The 20703-nt window shown below is 32.0% G+C and overlaps 1 protein-coding gene and 1 long non-coding RNA gene across 2 annotated transcripts in view; both read right to left on the bottom strand.

Moving 5' to 3' along the window:
- Nucleotides 1-3899, bottom strand: part of LOC134228739 (uncharacterized) — a gene marked incomplete at its 3' end in the record, with an annotated part of 51148 nt that extends 47249 nt beyond the window's left edge. Inside the window, exon 1 of the mRNA XM_062710439.1 lies at nucleotides 3846-3899. The remainder of the gene's footprint in view (nucleotides 1-3845) is intronic.
- A 13035-nt stretch (nucleotides 3900-16934) lies between these two features.
- LOC134228720 (uncharacterized) lies at nucleotides 16935-18484 on the bottom strand. Its single transcript, XR_009984058.1, has 3 exons — nucleotides 18412-18484; nucleotides 18005-18064; nucleotides 16935-17162 (listed from the first exon to the last, which is right to left on the bottom strand). It is a non-coding gene; the product is annotated as an uncharacterized LOC134228720 (long non-coding RNA).
- Nucleotides 18485-20703: the final 2219 nt, after the last annotated feature.

Raw genomic sequence — 20703 nt, forward strand, 5'->3', positions numbered from 1 at the left:
CATATGCATGTGATACCATTTCATACAAAGGAGAGATACATTTTCCATCCACATGAAACTATTAATGAAACATGCACATGTATACTTATCAATATTGTTTCACAGTTTAAAAGCCTTTTTATGTATTTTGAATATAGTGAAGATAGCGAACAGTTATCAATCACTAAAAAAAATTACAAACATCAGTCTGTGACCTGGACAAAAACGGACCCCCTCAATCATGTACCTCTGACCGACGTTGTAAAGCGTCAGACTTGTGCAGATCATTGTTTTTATGCTTATGAGTTTTACTTATCTGTTTGCACTTGACATCTATATGTTGCTTCCCAATGAATCCCAGGTTTAGAAACTATAGGCGTTGGTCAGTTATGACCTATTGTATTGCATGGGGTAATATATGGAGATAACGAACAGAATTCAAGTTCAAAAGTCCATTAACCAATACAAAATTGCAACAGAGCAAACACAAACCTCGAAAATATCAGAGGTGGGATCAGGTGCCATTGAGGAGAGAGCATACCCCTGTCCACCAGACACCCGCCATTGAGAATTCGAGATTTAGGCAGCGTATTCGGGCTTCACAGCAGTTGATTACATGACAAATCAAGTTAATTTTCCAGAGACCGTTTTAACATTTCCGTTCATTTCGTAATTGAAATGCATATGACAGACATCCCTCCAATGAAAATAAACAATTTCAATATCTTCTCGGTGCGTCTTCATTGATTCTCCTCTGCATGGAGTTCATCGGTGCATTTATCTTTCTAATACAGATATTTATTGAACCCTTCCGACATAGCAGCAAAAGTTGGTCAAGCTTAGCCGGGTTATACCGAGACCTCAAATCCTAGAGTCCAGTAAGACCCTATGATTTTCGATTGGAGAAAAAAATAGAATTTACGGACGCCATTTCTTTACAAAAAAAATCCTGACAAACTTTTACTTTTTCCTGGGGGTGATCATGTTAACTAATTGGGCTCACGATGTAAAGTCGACGATCTCACAGACTGATATAGAGCAATGAATTTTCTTTACAGTTTTAGAGTGAATGTAATGATTGTTTATTGTCTCAGAGTAGGTTTCAAGGGGTTATACCATGACGATTACACGGGTGGCAAGATAGATAACCCTATCGTTACATGACATTGTTACGCGCCAACATCACTGTTACGGTTGAAATGAATAAAATGTTCTCTATGGTTGAAAATAAAGTAAAGTAAAGTATAAAGATACAAAAGAATACAAAAATAAAAGGAGGAGGAAATCATTTTTTTTGCACTTTTGCATAAATTTGTTCTTAGATTGGAAGTCTTAGATAGGGATTCTAATTTTTTTTTCATCAAAATTTGATATAATATAAATTACATGTAAATAATTAGTCCATAGATATAATTTTCAGTTTCAGCAAAGTTTTAAGTTTTTATTTGTTTAAAATGGTAAATAAATTTTTAATTTCCTTCACATAATTATGGATCGGAAAGGAAAGTTACCGTTTGCCCTTACGAGGGCTGTTCAATAAATAATGTCCTGAACTGTATGACATACAATACAGATATCATATGACATAAAACTTGACTTTCTCTCATGATTGAATCTTTAATGAATTTATAACAGTTTATGTGACCACTTTTTATCACAGAGTTTCATTGTGAGAAGCTGGGAAACAAGGGCTATTCGAGACATTATAAATGAATGGTAAAGAATCGGTAAACTAGAGCGAAAATAAACGCTTCATCAAAGCTGCTGTAAAACTTGTTAAAAATCCCAAAAATATCCACTGAAATATGTGACATTTACAGCAACCAATGCCTGTTTTATAGACAAATGAGCAGGTGGATGTCAATGATAAAAAATTATATAATGGGCATCAAAAATGGGTATCGTCCTTGCCAACAAAAATTATAACAACTTACGTACTGTTTTCCAAATTTCAACAAATAATACTTGATGATGTAGGATTGACTTTAAGACACATGGCAAATTAATAGACATCACATCGGGGGTAGTTTACACTTTTTTAAAGAAACGTTTGACGGTGAAAAAGCTTAGTACTCAAAGGTCACCCTATATTTTGAAAAATGAGTGAAAACGACGGCGTGTACGAATGTCTTAACATTTTTTTTTTAAATATCAGTAATTGGAGTTATCCACGTTTTTTTGTTTTGTTTTGTTTTTTTTTTTGATATTCAAACTGATAATGAAACTTGAATCTATTGTTTAAAATCCTCAAAACAAAATTTACCATAAGATGTACTTGACCAAAACAGCGAAGGTCTGGCGAGAGCAAAGAATTGCAAGAGCTTAAAGACAGATTTATATGCAACTTTCTTAAATATTAGTGGTATTGTTGTTCAAATTCGTAATCAGGGAGACAGTTTAATTTCTGGAGGAGTCTAAAAAACAAATTGTTTGCAAAAAAATCGAAAGGTTTACTACAGGAAGGACCCAGAATCAGGAATTCGCTACATTAAATGTCTTCCTGACAGCGTCCAAACCCGCACGCCCTGAAGAGTAAAGGGGTTTTCGGGATAAACAGATAGTTAATATTTTTTCAATAACAATATTTGCCAGATCTTTGACCTTTTGACTTTTTTCTATTTCCAAACTTGAAAAAACACCTTTAATAAGGAAGAAACAAGTCCAGGAAATCATTGGATCTGCCATTTTCCAGTATACTAAGGGTCATATACCCAAAATTGAGTTCTAAAAACAATCAGAAATTGGATAAAAAATGTTACGGACATGTGTTTTAATTTAGAAAGATTTATAAGTAAAATAGTGAAGACTAAATCATTGAAAAGCGTCTTTTTCTTCTTTCCGAGCACCGAGGACATTATTTATTGAACAGTCCTCGTATATATAGATAAAACACGTCCTTGGGTTATGTTACCTTTATACCGACGAATACGAATTGAAAGATTAAATTTTCAATCCATGTAACCTTGGTTTTTTTTTTGCACATATCTTTATCGAACGTCAAACATAATATCAGCCAAAATGACACAAATGACAAAAATTAGGGATAACATTGCCAAAAACTACAATGAAACAAACGAAATTTTATATAACATCAAATCTTAAATCTCAGGACAATGACATGATGTTTTAATAGTTATTCTTTTCATAAGATTATATTTACATTTCCAATGTCTTTGTCTAAGACAAAATTACAAATTGTAAATGTACTTTATTTCCCCATCAATGTATTGGCGCGGTTCCAAAAAAAACCACGTGCAGGGCAGAACAAACAGTTAGACAGAAGCAGGGATTGGAGCACGTGGATTGGTGGAATCAAAGCATGTAAATATAAGGAATAGCTGTTTTATTTTTCAATTTCATGACGTTGATCAATCGATTGGCTTGCGTGATAATTTTATGCATAAACGCCTTCGGTGTTTATGCAAATTATCACGCAACCCAATCGATTGATCACATCATGAAATCGAAAAATAGGACAGTTATTCCTTAAATAAAGTTTGATACATGTATTAATATACAATGTATTAAGGACACATGATACAAACAAAAAATGGATGCCTGGATTGGTACATTTGTTGACCTAATTTCATTCCAAATGATGTAAATAATAAATTTCCAGAATATAAAGAAATTGTTAACCTTCAGTGATACAAAATTCTATTCTTCTGAAACCATCCTTATTATTCTACACAAATATTTTTCACTTCAAATTCCATTTTTGTGCAACTTTGGTTAAAAACCTAAAAACTATGCGTTTATTCATTTAAACATGACCGAAGTTGTTATTTTCAAAATTTTTAACAAAAGGTTGTTTGTATCATCTGTCCTTAACCTATCTTCATATTTTGATTAATTGTACAACCCACCGATTCCAAAACCAGTTCGACATAGGTGTTCTGGGTATGTTCTGTGTGTTCTGTATGTTCGTGTTGTTCCTAAAAGGAAAGAATTATGTTATTCTGCCTCCAACTTACTGTTGCATTTTTTTTAATGTAGATACGATATAAAATATATCTTAGAGTAAAATCCATTTATCATTGTGCACTTTTTGAAGCACTGCCGGGTTCTGAAATTTAAGGTTAAAAATTATCAAGACTACTAGACTTTGTACTGTCATATTGTAAATTTTAAATTTACCGGGTGGTAGTGAATACAAAATTTTTAATGTGACAATGGTCATATTGTAAATTTAGTAAATACAAAATTTACAATATGACAACTGTCATATTCTAAATTTTGTATTTACTACCACCAGGTAAATTCAAAATTTATAATATGACTGTTACACAAATATTTTTCCCGATAAATAATCTTTCTAAATCAGAAGTCACACTTGTCTTCTGTCTAAATAAATGACAAGAGTAAAAAAAAAAACAATTCTTCACTCGACAACACTCCAGATCTTGCCTTTTGTCTGCAGATTTTGTCGAGACAATATGTGTTTGAATTGTTTGCGATTTTTTTAAATTAAAGAAGCAAAATACCAACAAAAGCATACATGTACTTTCCACACACGAAACTACTACTAAGTTGAAACTTGCAAGGAAAGCAAATATATTCTTGAAATTAGAGAATGTTAAGCTGGATTTCGTTTCCCCAAAATCAATGGTATCTCCCCTCCATCCCCTAACAACCCAATTCTTGCTTTGTCTAGTGTCCACTGTTAGTAATATAATGTGTATATAGGAAATTTTCCACTTAAAATTACTATCATTTAAAGAAATAATATAAATTAAAGGAAACACAAATAAAACAAAAAGTAAAAATGTACCTATCGCTTCGTAAAATCAAATAATATATCAAGAAATATTAAAAACTTAAAATAACACTATGGAGTTTTCCTCAATAAATCATATATAACTAAATAGAAATAATACGACTTTAATTTCATTGATTGCATGACCACTTACCATCTTACGAAAATAAATAAAATGTAAAAGTTTTATTCCAGTATTTTCTTCTCCCTCCTTAAGCGTCCTGGAGGCTTTTTTTAAAAATTCAATTTAATGCTTATCTCTGTGGTTATGTAATACCTTACTTATTTGTATAAAGCTTTGGTTCTTTCATAGTAAAAAAAGAAGCTAAGGCGCACCTTGGACTTTGTAATATATAATTTCTGTTATCTGTAGATTACATTTATCACCTTCAGTCAGTTTACAGCGAGGAGGGGGTATATGTTGAGTTTGTAATTTTTAGACAAGATTTAAACTACTCGTATAATTGCCAATACTTTGTCATTAACAACAGTCTGTTTGATATTCATATTTCTCCTACAACTTTTTCGGTGTTGCTCGGAGATCTTTCAAAAGATAGACTTTCACAAATCATTGTAGAGGAAGAGGCTACAAAGTTCCATGAGTAACTGCTGTTTTCCCGTCTATTCAATTCATAAACTTTGATTTCATATTGTGGTATTGTGCCTTGGGGTGATGATTTAAACATCAACATGAGGATGCCTCCATATTTATATGAATATTCATAATGATTCCTTATTTCTTCTGAAAAAAGTTTTCTAAGATTTTTTCATGAATAACGATGCAATACTCGTCCTTACATTGTGGCCCCACTCTATCATGGGGCTCAAGATTTGAACACTATCTGAGTATGCTTCTAAATACATATAAATATTACTAATTTCTACGTTAAACTTTGATTGCTCATTGCTGTCCACACTACCCCGTGATCTCGATTAAATGAATTTTGAATTTAAGCTATTCAAGGATATATTTGCAAAAGTTTCATTTATTTGACCTGTTGGTTTTCGTCGAAAAACTTGTTAAAAGGCTACATGCTAATAATTTTTCAATAATTTTTATACATCTCCCTTTGAAAGATGGTGTGGTCCTTCTTTAAATAAACCAAAATCCTCTTCTTTCAATAATGTGTGGCAAGTTTGGTTGAAATTGGCCTAGTAATTCTTGAGAAGATGTCGAAAATGTGAAAAGGTTTACAGACAGATGGACGACAAAATGCGTTTCGAAACGCTCGTGATCTCCAGAGCTTAAACGTGATATGATGACGATGAATGTGTTTAAACATTAAGCATTAATTTAACATGAAGAATTTTACACATACTGTTAAATATACTCATTCCTGTATATTTGTTAAAAATCATGTAATGAACAGAATCATATATACAAAACAGTACAGATTTAAATACTAAATTAAAATGTAATGTGCCTTGCCAATGTGAAGTATTTTCTAATAGGAAATGGAACTATGGAACGGACTTAAATTTTGATTGCATATTTTTTTTCTCTTTTTTCACTGTTTACAACCTTTTTTTCATGGGTATAAGATAGCAGATAGTCATTTATGGTATATAAAAATTTTCCATAGAAGACAGAAATAGTAAAACTTCCTGGTTAGCAATGAGATAACACATGTTGAGTCATTGCCGATCAATTATGGATCTGATAGAAACATTTCCTCCTTGTCAAAAAATGCTGACGATCAAATATATTTCAGGTACCGTGATTAAATAAAAAGAAGCTTTCGAGTTTTTAAAAGGTCTACTTTCAAAGAACAAGTCTTCATTTGTCACTCTTAGTGACAAATGAAATTGTAAAAAAAATACAGCGACAGGCATTTGAAGGGGAAAGACATGCAAGTTTATTGAAGGTTATTGATTCGATTGATATCTAAATGGCGTGGGGCTTTCCCCTTCTTTGAATCGGAAAGTTTTTCACTGATGTTTTTTTTAATTGACGGGTACAACCCCCGGCCCCCTTTTTCAAAAATCAAACTATGCGCCTGTATATAATACTATTTCCAAAACGGCCAACATTGCTATGAAAAGATAAATCGAACAAGGCATACAAATGCCTATATTATTAAATTTATAAAATCCATATTCATTTTGTTTTAGTATTAAGAATATATTTTCAGTTAAAGGAAAGAAACAAAAGGCTCAAGGGTCATATCGCTTGCCTGTACACTCTTGCTGGAAGAAAGCAGAAGTTCGGTATTTAAACGTTCAAAAATAAAAGGGGCCTCAGAAATCAAAATAACGCATTCGATGGAGAATAAAAAAACAAGCTGGATGACCTGATTTATTTCGTCCTCTAATTAGCACATTCAGAACAAAACCACCCAATGTTACAATAATATACAAGTATGTTGAGGCGTTGTGTGGAGATTTCGAGAAGGAAGTGGAGGAGTGCCCGCTTGCAGTTGCATGATATCATCAGAAAAAGTCGACGTGAAAAGAAGAAGTGGCAGACAACATGGGGGAAGAACAGAGTGAGCTCAAACAGATAGGGTTGGAGGACAGTAAAACAAGTGTGTAATTAATGGTCTAAAATGTATTAAATAAAGATTAGTTATCATTCGACATAATAATGGATTGTACTTTATCATTGTATTCACCATAGAATATGCGAAAAGGCAACTTCAAAGGAACGAGAGTGTTAATATCCTTAGTTCACTGAACTGTTACCTCGTTTTAGACTTTTTTTCTCGTACGAAGAGCAAATTCTGGTGTATAGAATCAACTGGGAGACTCAAACTTCATCTACAGGAAATAATGGTATATTGCTAATTAAGTAAAGGAAGTTGAAGGTAGAGAAGTTAAAGTCATCACGTTAATTATAAAGTTTTGTTGGTAGTTTGCCATCTTGTTTTAGTATTATTTCCAAATTTGAAACAAATGTTTCAGACTCTTTTATTTCAAGTTAAGAGGGATATATTGAACCAATGTAAAAGATAACGAGGTGATTGATATCAAGTCCTTAAAATCCAAATATGAAACAGATTTGGCAAAATCTGTAGTGTCTTTTATTTCAAGTTCACTGGGATATACTAAGTCATACATAGTTTTGAATATTTTGATATTCTTAACAAATTTGAATTACCATATCAATATTCCATTCCAAAACTTAAATAACATCCTAACAAACAGATACATAGAGGATTCCAGAAAATGTTCTATACCAAGCCTTCTTCTTTACTCCTCACCAAAATTTTAATACATATAGTACTAAAGAAGAAACTTCAGGAGTAATCTGCAACAATATATTCGAGACGTTGTGAAAACCATACATGTATGCTTAAAATATTCAAGAAACTTTTGGAAAATTTTAAATTTGCAATCGCAAAAGTTTACCAAAATCAACAACATTAAAACATAGTTACGACTTTTCAACTTTATTTTCAACCAAACCACAAATAGATATAAGTACACGCTTTTTGACATTGTTGACAGCTACTAGAGATCGTAAATTTACTGACCTTGTCATTGTTCGTTATCTTATTTCGTGGAACAAAAAAAATTGATTGTACACACAAAAAACTTGAAGTTGATTTTTAAAAGATGCGTTTCTGATGGATAATATCTATTTGGTTTACGGAGACCAAGTCTTCTTACCATCTAATGAAATCCTCATGTGTACCAATTACGCAGTGTCATACGAGGGCTGTTCAATAAATAATGTCCTGAACTGTATGACATACAATACATATATCATACGACATTGTGCTTGACTTTCTCTCATTATTTAATCCTTAATGAATTTATAACAGTTTATGTGATCACTTTTCATCACATAGTTTCATTGTGAGACGCTGGAAAACAAGGGCTATTCCATACACTGCATTATAAATGAATTGTGAAGAATAAGTAAACTAGAGTGAAAAATAAAGCTTCATTAAAGCTGCTGTAAAACTTTGCTAAAAATCTCAAAGAAATATTCTCTGAAATATGTGACATTTACAGCAACCAATGCCTGTTTTATAGAAAAATGAGCAGCTGGATTTCAATGATAAAAAATTATATAATGGGTATAAGAAATGGGTACCGTCCATGCCAACAAAAAATTAGAACAACTTATGTACTGTTTGCCAAATTTCAACAAATAATATTTTATGATGTATGATTGACTTTAAGACACAAAGCAAATTTGAAAGACATCATTTTGGGAGTAGTTTACACTGTTTTTAAGAAACGTTTGACGGTAAAAAAGCTTAGTACTCAAAGGTCACCCTATATTTTGAAAAATGAGTGAAAACGACAGCGTGTACAAATGTCTTAACAATTATTTTAAAATATCGGTAATTTTAGTTATCCACGTTTGTTTGATATTAAAACAGATAATGGAACTTGAATTTATTGCTTTAAACCCTCAAAACAAAATTTACCATAAGATGTACTTGATAAAAACAGCGAAGGTCTGACAAGAGCAAAGAATTGCAAGAGCACAAAGACAGATTTATATGCAATTTTCTTAAATAATAGTGGTATTGTTGTTCAAATTCGTATTCGGGGAGACAGTTAAATATCTAGAGGAGGCTAGAAAGCAATTATTTTGCAAAAAAAATCGAAAGGTTTATTAAAGGAAGGACCTAGAATCAGGAATCCACTACATTAAATTTCTTCATGACAGCGTCCAAACCCGCACGCCCCGAAGAGTAAAGGGGTTTTCGGGATAAACAGAAAGTTAATGTTTTTTCACATTAAAAATTTTCGCCAGATCTTTGACCTTTTGACTTGTTTCCATTTCCAAACTTGAAAAAAACACATTTCAGAAGGAAGAAACGAGTCCAAGAAATCACTGCCATTTTCCAGTATACTAAGGGTCATACCCAAAAATGAGTTCTAAAAAGAATCAGAAATGAGATAAAAATGTTACGGACATGTGTTTTAATAAAAAGAGATGAATAAGTTAAATCATGAAGACTAAATCATTGAAAAGCGTCTTTTGCTTCTTTTCGAGCACCGAGGACATTATTTATTGAACAGCCCTCATAAGCAAATTACGCACTATCATAAGCAAACCTTTTTTTTTTTATTCGTATGAAGAGAATTTGTTTAAAATCTAATCAATGAAAAGAAGAAAACACTTGTGCGGGTCTTCAACTCGTTATTTAGATATATCTACGACATATTATAAATTAACAATGGTTATTTTCATTAAAATATCACAGAGTCTGGCACATCTGTTTGATATTTGGATATTTTACTTGAAAAAGACGTTAATGGTAATCTAACAACCAACCATCATGATAAAAGTGAAGACTTTTCAATCGTCAACTTTCCATGCTTACAGCAATACCTTTATGGATATCTGATATTGCGGTGCTCTATTTGACACAAACTAAAATGCAAGGTTGGAAACGAATGGTCATTTATCAATAAATATATGGCGAAGCAATCAATGTATGTCAGCACATAGTATAATTGACAATACCAAATTCAATTTAACACATTTAATATGTTAGAAAGAAACAAATATAGCAGAAACCATCATAAAATCTTAATTTCACAGTTTTTGCAATGAGATATGCATGGTACAAAAAACAGTTAACAGAATGTGTATTTCAGACCTAGAAAGTGTCGAACAGAGAGGCTTGTCAAAGGAATACTAAGTAATTAAAAAATCTTTCGAAGAAAATCCATCAGTATCCATAAATGTTTTTACGAAATAAAATTATTTTATCAGCTGCATATTGAGTTTATATCTCTCAATGGCTTCGATATGCAAGAGCATGTTCTACGAATGAACAGTTTTTTAAAATGAGGTAAGTTACTCAGTACTAGTATTGACAAACACGTTGATGAAACAAGAATATCAGCAGTCTCGTTTGAAGTCGTAAATTTCGTGAATTCTTTTGTCAATACCATAACATTGTCAGCAAATACAATCTATCATTTAGTCAATTGCTTACTGATATACTTACTTTTAGGTCATTATTAACATTCTGAATTGTGAATGGATTTTTCCGTTATTTCCCATTCATGACAAGGAGCACACGGCGGATGTGACCTGTCAGCTGGGGATGCTCATTCCTCCATATATATACAATGTAGCAGGCGAAGCTTTTTCCCCCTCGAAATCACTAAATCTACATCATTTGGGTAAATTCGACTTATTTTTGCATGGGTTGTACTCTTTATTAGTTTGCATACCAGTATACTCTTATATATATATATATATTCTATTAAACGAACAGCTACTTATTTCGATCTTCAGAAAGAGTATAAGATGAATCACAGGTTTTTGAGGTATAAAGGCATCTCTTATCGACAACATCCCAATAAATTCTCGGGTAGCTATCCTGTTGAGCGTAACTTCATGTTCTTAAAATACCATTTAAACATGTAATAAATCCTTCACAAGTAAAACATGACGGTAGTCTCCATCCACTTAGTCAAGACAGCTTGCATCCTACAGAAAAAAATAGAATTCTCCAAATTTAAAACTGTTTATTCTACTTTACATTGCTGAATTGTATTCATTTTACATATACGTGTACTATGTAATCATTTTTATGCAAAAGGGGTTACATCTAATTATGATGATTTTAATTAATGATTCTCCAAACATTTACTTACTTCTTGCTTGAATTAATCTATGTAAATCTCCCTTGAACATTGAAATCTGCAAATATTTTACAAGATAAATCTTACTCTTAACTACGAGTGACAAAAGAATGTTATATATAATCACAAAAAATGATATCTACCGGATTTGTTTTGTGAAGCAGTTGGATATGCATCTTTATCTATGTTAAAGGTTCTCCATATCTGCTCTGATATACGAGGGTTGTTCGGAAAGTTCGTGGACTTCTGTCATATCTTTTTTATTTGACGTCATATGTTATCAAAATTTGGTAGAAATATTTTAACAATAAATTCAAATAATTTGTATTAATTTTTTTTTAAAAATATCACGATTTATTCAAAACTTCTCCAGATTTTAAAAATGCAAAAATCGGGTCGCGGAGCAGGTCAAAATTTAGTAAATTACAGACAATACACTAAATAATGTTTGTAGTCATATTCTCTGTTAAATGGAGCAAAAACGGAAAACAGCCAAGAAATTCAAATTAAGAATTGCTACATCGATTCGTATTCCAAATTATGGCTTGATATTTTGCTTCGTTGAAAAGATATCAACTTTAGAAAATAGGTAGTCCGTATTGAAAACGACAAAAACAATGACGTTTTAGATCGTCATGGAACACCAGACAACGATGCAATTTTGTGTTTTACTTAGGAAAAATCTCGAATAAACTTTTAATATGTGAGGAATAAAACATTATGTTTCAAGCAATTTTTGCTTGTGTGGACAAATAATACAGACAGTATTTGAGTTACAGAGACTCTGTATCGAATGAGGACAATCTGTGAAGAAACGGTTTAACTGTAAAATTCTGAACAAAAACTTGAAAAAGTTGGAACGTCAAGGAAAGACATACGCGCTTCAGAGTTGCTTATCCTGTGAAAACCGAGTTTAGTAATCAAAGAAATTAAAACCTTTACAAAGGAAATTATACATCGAGAACAACTGTAAAAAAAAAAAAGAATGTCAAGTATTAGAAAAAGGTTTTTAATGAGTGGTTATTGGATAATACTCGGTGAGATGTATAAGGAAAGTATTTTTTAAGAAATCTTGACGCTATGTTTTGTCGTTACATTGCCGTTAACTGTGCACCGCGGGTACAAAACATGTTGAATTTAAAATGAAATAAATTGATTTCTGTGAAATAGAATGCAATGAAACTTCACACGTCAACAAAACATATATTTTTACATATTGTATCGTGCTTATTTTAAATTTCTAGTGAGTAATATAACGAAGATTGACATCGTCCACGAACTTTTCGAACAACCCTCGTGCATTAATAAAATTAAAACTATCTGTATAATTGTGTATCTTGATGCAAGTTTACATTGAAAGACACAAACAAGTATAATATTGTTGACTGTAACTTTATTTTGGATAGAAGCATTATTGATTACATCTGAAAACTACTCACCTGCCCTTAAGTATGTCCATTACAAATTTTCTGTTGAGTAATTGTACCAGACTAAATTTAAAAAGAGAAAAATTACTATATCAAAATTAATGATATCGCCCTCATTTTATGAAAATAAGTACACGGAAATGTTAAAGAATGAGAAGTTCCACAGATTAGTTATTTTATCAAAATATATTTGCATTGGCAATTGTACATCAATGAAAATAATCGAATCCTTTTTCAAAGTTACACTCAATTATTATTTTAAGTATATCTCTTGATCCTTTAAATCAGCTTGTAGTAGTATATTTTTATTAACTGTAACTAAAATTTAGAAGGCATATTATGAGTTTTGCACAATTTTTAGATTTTTTTATCGAGGCTAAAGTAAACAATTGTTGACTGAGTAAGATTTGTTGGAAAACCAAAGTGTTGCGTGAAGCTTAAGTCTGCATGAGTGCAAAATCATATATTGTCTTAACACTTGCTCAGATATTGCCACAACCTATTCACTGCTGACAAACCGTAACACGAACATAAGAGAAAACAAACAATAAAATTCTAGGCAAAATAAAATTAATAATGAAATTTTCTTCAAGTTCTATTTTCATTCTATGGGTCAAAACATAATTTGTGTCTGGATTTACCTTTCAAGATTTCTCCGTTTTAAAGGTATGGTTTGACACAATCGTACCAAAGACTCACAAACAGATTTACAAGGAGCACTTATACATGAACATTCCTCCTTTTTTAGCTCACCTGAGCCGAAGGCTCAAGTGAACTTTTCTGATCAAAATTTGTCCGTTGTCTGTTGTCGTCGTTGGCGTTGTCGTCGTCGTAAACTTTTCACATTTTCATATTCTTTTCAAGAACCACTGGACCAATTTTAACCAAACTTGCCACAAAGTATCCTTAGGTGAAGGGGATTCAAGGTTGTTCAAATGAAGGGCCACACCCTCTTCCAAGGGGAGATAATTATAAATTGGTGAAAAATTAATGGCATTTTTAAAAAATCTTCTCAAGAACCACCGGGCCAAGAAAGGTGAAACTCATATGGGAGCATCCTCAGTAGTATAGATTCAAATTTTTTCAAATCATGACCCCCAGTGGTAGGATGGGGCCAAAATGGCCGATCAACGTTTTACATAGGACTATATAGGGAAAATCTTTAAAAATCTTCTTCTCAAGAACCACTGGGCCAGGAAAGATGAAACTCATGTGGAATCATCTTTACGCAATGTAGATTCAAGTTTGTTCAAATCATGACCCCTGGGGGTAGGGTGGGGCTACAATGGCTGATCAAAGTTTTACATAGGAATAATTATAGGAAAAATCTTTAGAAATCTTCTTCTCAAGAACCACTTGGCCAGGAAAGATGAAACTCAAGTGGAATCATCCTCAGGTAGTGTAGATTCAAATTTGTTCAAATTATGACCCCCAGGGGGTAGGGTGGGGCCAAAATGGCTGATTAAAGTTTTACATAGGAGTATATAGGGAAATCTTTTAAAATCGTCTTCTCAAGTACTTCAAAGCCATGATTAGTGATATTTATATGGAATCATCCTCATGTAGTGTAGATTCAAGTTTGTTCAAATCATAACACCCGGGGATTGGATGTGGTCACAATTGGGGATCCAAATTTTACATTAAAATATATTTTTAAAAGTCTTTCTCTAAAGAATAGCAAAGCCATGATTAGTGATAGTAGTATTTATATGGAAGCATTTTCGGGTAGTGTAGAAAAATAAAGCCAATTTAAGGGGAAAATCCCAAGAACAAAAAAGCTTTGTTTAGTCATATTGATATGTAAGACACCTCATGTATTGAAGATTTAAATTATTCAAATCATGGCCCTTGGGGGTTGGGACGGAAACAATGGGGAATCAAATTCAAATTATTATGAAGTTATACATGTATATAGGAAGAAAATGTTTTTAAAAAATCTTTTTATCAAGAAAAGCAAAGCTATATGATGTATTTATATGAAGGCATTCTCAAGTAGTATTAAAATTCAAGCCCCCCCCCCCTCCCCCTTTAGTAAACTTTTCAGTTATGATCTGCATGATTTGTGCTTTTTCCTAGTCGATATGCTCAGATGAGCGATGTGGCCCCTGGGCCTCTTGTTTAAAGATTACAATACTCATTGTATTTCATGACGCAGATTTGTGCGAAATCTTATGCGTGAAAAGAGGACAACACTTGCTGTGGCTTTCAACGATATATCGATATATCGACGACGTATTGTTAATTAACAATGGTAATTTCCATTCTTATGTCGATACTTTATATACTGCTGAACTTGAGATGAAAGATACCACAGAGTCTTACACATCTGTTTCATACTTGGATATTTTACTTGAAAAAGACGTTAATGGTAATCTAACAACCAAGCTCTATGATAAACGTGATGACTTTAACTGTTCTATCGTCAACTTCCCTTACTTATGCAGCAATATACCTTCATCACCTGCATACGGGGTTTATATCTCTCAGTTGCTTCGATACGCATGCTCTACCTATAAACAATTTCTAAACCAAGGTAAATTATTGACAAACAAGTTGATGAAACAGGAATATCAGCAGTCTCGTTTAAAGTCATCATTTCGTAAGTTCCAGGGTCGATGCAATGACCTTGTCAGCAAATACAATTTATCATTGATTCAAATGCTGACTGACGTTTTTCATACCAATTCTTACTCCATTATTTATTCACTGAATTGACGACGAATTCTTCCGTTAGTTCCCGATCATGACAAGGAGTACATGGCGGGTGTGAACGATCGGCAGGGGATGCTCACTCCTCCATGGCACCTGATTCCACCTCTGATGTCTTGGAGGTCCGTTTTGCTCTGTTTGCTCTGGTCCTTTTTTGTATTGTTTTATGGACTTTGATATTGAATACTGTTTTTGTCTCCGTATCATTCCTTATAATTCATATGAAAAAAGTCAGTCAGCATTTGGTCCAATTATTGTATTTGGTTACAAGGTCATGCATCGCCGATAGAATTTGCAACATTTTAATTCAAAACGAGACTTTTGGTACTAATTGTTTCAATGATATTTTTTTGTAATTAACTTGCCTGTTTTAGGAAAAGTTTGTATGTAGAGTATTATCTTGTGTATCGAATGAACAGAAAGACATGAACTCCTTACTCCTATTAAGGTGGTATGTGTATTTTGTCGTGAGAAAAGCTCAGTTGACGATGGAAGATGTTCAATTCATAATGTTTATCATAATGTTTTGTTGTAAAGTAAACATTAAAAACTTTTTCTCGTAAAATTTCCAAATAGGAAACATATGTATCACACTCTGTGGTATCTTTTATTTCCAGTAGAAAGTAGAAAAGTGGAATCAACGTATGAATGAAAATGAATATTGTTTACGATAAAACGTCCTTCTTAAATGAATGTTGGCTTAAAGTCTATTGCACTAGTTTACTTCTTTTCCAGTAGAAACTTTTCATAAATTTTGCTTTATATGAATACATGCTAATAACTAGGTGCAATAATAGCGAAAGGAATTCTGATAGATAGATAATATACGAACCATAGAAACTTTTAAATAGACATTGTCAATCAGAATATCAAACATCTTTAATATCAACTTTGGTGTACTTATAGTTTTTGAACCAGATTATTTTGCAAATGACCAATGACAAAGTAAGACTATAATATTTAGTTTTACAAGTTTTCCATCCATTTAAGACATTAAGAGAAACCTTTGAAAACCTTTGTCAATTTTCTGGAATGCTCCATTTAAATGTTTTTGAATTTCACTTTGAAGAAGTATAAAATGATATTTTTAAAAACTTCAAGGTATATTGATATATGAAAATGACACAAAGCAACTAATTTCTGCCTTTTATTATGTAGAATAAATACTATAATAATATATTATTTTAAAGAGTATATAGAAATTCTGTTTCTTGCGTACCAAAGTTTCTCTATATGAATTAGATAGTCAATACATTGAATGGCTGATAATTAATATATATTCAATTTTAACCAGTATATTCCTGTTGAACAACACATTACAAAATTATAATTTTCTTCTATATGTTTTTAAAAATACAATAAAAGTGTTAAACAACCCTGTGATCCAGGCAAAGGATGAAGTTGAAAAAATCTTATTCACAGAATTAACAAATGCAAGTCACTGAATTAAATTCTCAAAGGAATTTTAAAAAAAATTTCTGTGACGATTTATGGAGTTGAAGTTGAATTATTTTCTTCGTCAGGTAATACATGTATATACAATGGATCACAGGTGAGCGAACTGAAAAGACATCGTCTTATAAAATCATCCCAGTATAGTGTCCTGTTTGTATAGGATTGAGCACAGTCCCGATTTTCCAGTTTACCGTTTGAACATGTAATAAATCCCTCACACGTGTAACAAGACTGGTAGTCCCCATCAGCTCGATTAAGACAGTCTCTTTTACACCCTGACAAAGAGACACTGGATTGTAAAATTGAACTATTAATCAATTGGTAGAATGCATTTCAACATACTGAAAAATACGGAGATAACAAACAGCATTCAAACTAAAACAATCTTTTAATCAATACACAAATTTTGAAGCAGAACAGCAAACACGGACGTCAAAAACACAAGAGGTGGGATCAGCTCTCATAAAGAAGAAAGCATCCCCTGCCGACCGGTCAAACCGCCGAGTGCTTCTTGTCATGATCGGAAAATAACGGGAAAATCTTTCGTCAATTCCGTGTGTAAATAATGGCCTAACAAGTAAGCCGTCAACTGTATAAGTCAGTGTCTCGCAAAAGTCCTTTAGTATGTAAAATGTCAGTCAGTATTTGACTTGATAATAATTATTTGCTGGCAAGGTCATTGTATCGACCATAGAACTAAGAATGAAACAAGAATATTGTTTTAGGTCATCATTACGATGACCTAAAACAATATTGTTGTTTCATCAGTTTGTTTGTCAATAACTAACCTCGTTTTGAGAAATTGTTCTTACGCAGAGAATACTCTTGCGTATCGAATCAACTGAGAGATACAAACCGTGTATACAGGTAATAAAGGTACAATGTATAATGCTGTATACATGAGGGAAGTTGACGATTGAAATGTTAAAGTCATCACGTTTATCAGAAAGCTTTGTTGATGGATAACAATTAATTGATTAATTATAATGATACATCTACTTTTCTATAAAACGATAAAAAGGGATATCTCTACGAGACGTAACCTTTTACAATACTAATCTTTGTAAACTCTTAAAATAAGTTTTCTTTATTTACAAATTTAAATATTTCAACTTACTCATTGCATGAATTACTCTGTAAGAATTTTTCTTGCTTTCTTCTTTCCAGATATCAAAATCTGCAAATATTTAGAGTGGTTAGTTTTACACTTGTGATATTTGACGGGGGAAAGCTTCTATACATGTTTACCTGTTTTGTTTGGCAAAGTACGCAGAAGTAAGTCGATGCCCATCTTTGTCTTATTTGAAAAATCTTCCATATCTATTTTCATAAATTAAAAATAAAGAAAAATAATACATTTAAGTTATATTAAAAAGGAGATGATGCAAATTGATCACAAAGAAATGCTTTAATCTAAACTTTAAATAAATACTGGTGATTGGGTAAACATTCTTAAATTAAGTAATCCCTTATCTTATTTGTTAAGTACTGCAATGGCTCCCAATGAGCTTACATTGTTCTTACCTTTTTTACTTGGTAACTTCTCAAAGTTGTTTTTGTTGGTAATTTTTGTGTCGTTAGCAAAGATCTGAACTTCTAATTTAATGATATGAGAAAAATATATATCATCTGTAAATTTATTGTTAAAATTCTTTAATTTTCATCTCATTCTTTTTTTAACTAAGTGCTGTTATGTTTGTTTATATAAGCTTGAAAAAAAAAGGTTTACTGTAGAAAAGTGTGTATATATTTTGATACCAATACACATTTTATTAATGTAAAGTATTTCATAATTGTATACATTTTTTGTCCCTGTATATATAAATAGATGTTGTTTTTTTTTGTATATTACAAATTAAGATTCTTTTCTGCATTTAATAAAAAAAGTATTTCAATCCTCGTGATGTTTATTATGCATGTATTTTATTTTACCATTTTGTAAACCACGGATACGATTCATAACGTTCTCGTTGCTAACATTAGGCAGAACCTGCTGCAGGAACTGCCCGCCACTCAACTGTTCATCTACATCAGAAGGAAGGCTCTCTCTTAAACTTCTTGTGCTGAAAAGACTTGCAATGGCTGCTGATAAAATAGCACAAACCAAGATCATGCAGAACATGACCATATATTTCTTTGCATGTCGACCTGTCTTCTTAGGAAGTTCCATCTTAAAATAAAAAAAAATCAAAAATGTTTTTTCGGTTTAAAATTATTAGAATCTGTTCTCTAGAAGAAATTCCGAAATTTCCCCACTACAAATATATGTGATAAATGCATACCTGGTATTGTATTATTGGATGATTGTTTGCACTCGCTTTCCGAATCCCAGGAACTTCAGTACCCAGAGTCTAAAATAAATTGTTGATAAGATGGCTTCGAATACATTGAGTTTGATATTAAGTTAAGGTTAGGTTACATTTTTTTTCCATTTATGAAACCGTGATCATCGATCATTGATAAATAGTTAACTTCAAATACTATGAATTTTGTTAAATTTCTTCTGAACGTATTTATGATATGTATATTTCAAAAAGCTAAAAAAATAAACATTTAAATGAAGCCAAAAAAAAGCAGGGTTGAAAAAAAGATAAAAATTGTCTTCAGAGTTTAATTTTAAAGGTGTTTTCTTCTATAGTAATAAATTTAAAGTTTTACCCTTCGATCTGCACAGTCGGAAAAAGAAGCTTCTGTAGCAATGCTGTTGCATCGTTCAAGTTCGATATGAGGTGTACACTGAAAAATAAATATTTCTCTTTAAATAGTTCGAATTCATGCGATATGCTTTAGAATAACTAATTCTGTAATTGCAAAGCTTAATCATTGATTTAAGTTTAGGTACAGTGAATACTCTCTTTGTACAAAACCACTAGATATATTTTCTTCTGGTTTAGAGATTTAAAAGTATTTAACTTACCTGTTCTATGTCCTGGTACGTATGGGAAGAAGCATTGCTTCTAGCAGAGTCTTTCTTATAGGTCTAAAAATAATTTTAAAAATTAAAAAAAAACATGGAAAAAATGTCTCATTACTATTCACTTACTTGTTTTCATGTTTTGGAAGTTACTAAAAAAATAGGGAAGGTTTTTTCAAAAGTGTGCAAGTTTTTACCCCTTTGTATGGAATTCCATACCTTTGCCATTGCCTAATTTTGCCAATGTTATTTTAATTATTCATACCAAAAATGAATCAGTTTAAGGGATTGCCTATTCTGTTACTTACCTTACAACTCGCATAACTGCTGCTATTTGTGCTAATTCTGTGATCATCCACGTGACGTTTCTGTAACGTGATAGAAATCTATCAAACTTCAATATCGTTTTGTGGGGAAAAAAGTCAAAAGTGCTATGAATTTGTATTGATCAGGTAAAAGGAATACCCATCAGTAAAATTTTGTTTTAAAACAAAGACTTTTAAAACAATATGGTATGAAATACCAATAGAGGAAAAAGAAACTAACGATGGGTTACATTTACTGGTAAAATCATTCCAATAAACATTGTTGAACACCTTGTAGCATTGATTTACATGTATTTCCATTTCTATTTTTTTTTTCTCTGTGCTAACCCTTTGAAAGTTAGGGGAGTTGATTTCTTGATAATTCTACCGGAATGTAAATTGAGCAGGTCGATAGGTCAGGAGCTAAGGAGGCCTAATAATCATGCAAATCTCGTGCGCATCTATCTCTGTGTCTGACGCTAATGAGGCCAAATATGCATGTAAATCTCATGCGGCTGCCTTTGTCAGTGGCGGAGGGCTATTGAAATTGGCATTGGAGTCCTTGTGTTATTTAAATCTATGTCTACATTTCAAAAA

This window comes from Saccostrea cucullata, unplaced genomic scaffold (genome assembly GCF_032062105.1).
Source record: "Saccostrea cucullata isolate Sc308-1 unplaced genomic scaffold, CSIRO_AGI_Scuc_v1 ctg276, whole genome shotgun sequence".
NCBI classification, from domain to species: Eukaryota; Metazoa; Mollusca; class Bivalvia; order Ostreida; family Ostreidae; genus Saccostrea; species Saccostrea cuccullata.